Source organism: Salvia splendens, chromosome 21 (genome assembly GCF_004379255.2).
Source record: "Salvia splendens isolate huo1 chromosome 21, SspV2, whole genome shotgun sequence".
Lineage (NCBI taxonomy): Eukaryota > Viridiplantae > Streptophyta > Magnoliopsida > Lamiales > Lamiaceae > Salvia > Salvia splendens.
The window spans coordinates 10,858,516-10,861,216 of record NC_056052.1 but is presented as its reverse complement, the minus strand read 5'-3'; the positions used below and the strand labels follow the sequence as shown (position 1 = coordinate 10,861,216).

General features: G+C 36.4%; 1 long non-coding RNA gene across 1 annotated transcript; it reads left to right on the top strand.

Annotated features, from left to right (window-relative positions):
• The first annotated feature begins 413 nt into the window (after positions 1–413).
• On the top strand, positions 414–1,862 carry LOC121784692. The gene is made up of 3 exons (XR_006046761.1): positions 414–456; positions 1,560–1,632; positions 1,753–1,862. It is a non-coding gene; the product is annotated as an uncharacterized LOC121784692 (long non-coding RNA).
• The last annotated feature ends 839 nt before the right edge of the window (positions 1,863–2,701 follow it).

Here is a 2,701-nt window from a genome sequence, read left to right as displayed (position 1 = left end):
TATTTCCTACTTGGAGTTTAATTTATTTTGTTCCCTTGTTTATGAAATATTAATTGTTTTAATTCCTAAGTTGTAAATATATTTCTCTCCAAGTAAATACCAAATAAATTCCTTGTTAATTTAATAGCCAATTTTTGAAAATTCCCTTATTTTAATTGTGGGATTTTATTTATTAGCCTCTATTTTATTCCTCCATAATTAATTAATAAATTAATTTAGTTGGGGATTAAACCTACTATACAATCACCTAAACCTAACCCTAGCCCCCATATTTTCACCCTCCCAACCGTCCACCTCTCTCTCCCTCACTCTCACACGCCTCCTCCTCCCTCTTTACATTCTCTCCAAAAACTCTCCTTCAATCCTTGTTCTTGCATCCATTGGAGTTGGAATTTCAAGAGTTTCCGAGGAATCGCATCAATCCTTGTTTCTACCGTTTGATTTTGATTCAAGAAGGTATAATTTAAAATCTTTTCCTCATCCTTTCCATTGAATCGTTGTTTTTGAATCCCTCATGCATATAGTGAGTGTAGGAATCATAGATCGCAAAATTAATTGGTGGGAATTTATGTTTGTGTGAGAAAATTTGTGGATGTGCGCTTTTGAATGAATGTGTGAAGTTTGGATGATTCTTTGGTGAATGATGTGTGAATATATGAGAACATGATTGTGAGAACTTTTTGAAGTATGATTGTGTGTTGGAAGCATGAATAATTGTGTTTTGATGAATGAGGAATATACCCTAATTTCGAAATTGTGAAGCCTGAAAACTATGGTGTTCGGACAGTGGATCCCGACGTGTGTTTGACCAGCCAAACGATCTTCTTTTGACACGAATTTTGAACTGAGTAAATTTTGAGATGTCTTTTGTATTGTGTATGAATTTCAGCCCCTTTTGACGAAAGATGAAGTTTTAATGAATTTGTGAAGTTGACTGCGCAATTCTGCCATAAACTTGTATTCTCGCCCAGAGAGTTTCGTTTTTGATTTGACCGACCAAATGGCCTTATTTCGATGTGAATTTTTGACTGGATGAAATTTAAGTGTCTTCTGTGTTTTGTGAAAATTTCAGCCTCATTGAACATCGGATGAAGTTTTGGTAAATTTTTCAATTGAACCGCGCAGTACTGCCAGAATATGTATGTTTCGACCAGAGGGTTGCATTGTTGTTTTGACTGACCAAATGATATGATTTCGGTGTGAAATTTTAACTGGACGTGCTTGAATGTGTCTACTATGTAGTGACCAAAATATAGCTTCATATGAGGTCGGATGGAGTTTTGGTGATTTTTACAAAACGACTACGCAGTTCTGCCAGATTTCTGTTATGTAAAAATAATACTTGTTGCCAAGTTTGGGTGAATTATATGATGCATGTATGATCAAGGAATGTAACTTATGACGTGATTATGTGTGATAAGTTGAGAAATATTATGGCATGTTTTTCCTTATGTTGATGAATGTTGGGTGGGTAATTTAAGAGAACGATGAAAGGAACGGTAGGACATGCATGATAATTTGTATTGATGGAAGGCTGATTGTGTTGTGGTGTTGGCAAGGGGATTGTGTGTACGTGAGCACAAGTAACGAGGGTTGCTTTGAGTTGGGTATTGTGTTGTTTACGCAAACGAGGTGGGCTTTCTTTTACAAATCTTTTATTTTCCAAAAATATGATGTGGTGTTATAAGGGTGGTTTAACTTGTTATGTCATGCCATGATGTTTTGTTTATGAGATTGTTTCCTAATGCCTAGTTCGTCCGAGCTTGCTCTGTTAGCCTATATGGTTGTGTTGTGAAATGAATTCGGGTCTGAGTAGGCCGCAAACAATATCAGGCTGTATACACTGGTGGGATCGTGAGCCATCCTTGCTAGTCGGCCGGTCTCGTAGGCACACTTTCGTCGCACTATGGAATGATGATTGTGATTGATGGATTGTTGAGAAAATGGGGAGATTGTTTGACTGGCTAGTCTATGAAATATTTTTGTGTTCTCGATGATATTTCTTAACTACATGTAAAACTCGAGATCACTGGTATGGATGCATAACTGTTATAAAATGTTTTCGGCATGAGCCCATTGAGTACAACAAGTACTCAGCCCTGCATTTGTTTTCCCTATGTGCAGGTTGAGCGGGATGTTGCGATGGATGTTGAGTCGGCCTAGGATTTTTGGATGCGTTGTGTCCTCATACATAGGTGTCATCCTATGACTCTCTTGATAACCTATTTCCGTTGCTATTATTGAAATTGTGTCGCAAGAATTTATTTTATTTCGTACGATTTTTGTCTTGTCAAATACTTTGAGACTTTAACCCGATGCTTACTTCGTTACTCTAAAATGGTTTTCGTAAACTAAAACAAATGTTCTTTTGGGAGTTAATTGGATTTTTGATATTTATTTTTCCGTTGTTTTCTTTGAAAAATTGTTTGCTAGAAATCTCCGCACTATTTGATATTGTATTTTTGACATTAAGTTTCTTTAAGCTAAAAACTCGTTGTTTAACTTTTAATGAACTAAAATATTCACCTTCTAAAGTTAATTGGGTCTTTCATATGAACTGTCGTCCTTTAAATGTTGTCCTTTATTGCTTTCCCGTGGTCACGACCTCCTCGTTTTATTATCCCTAGTATGGGCGGTCGTGACAAAGACATAACAGGAAAATCAGGTAGCAGAAGAAAAAATGTGCAAAGTGATAGTACAC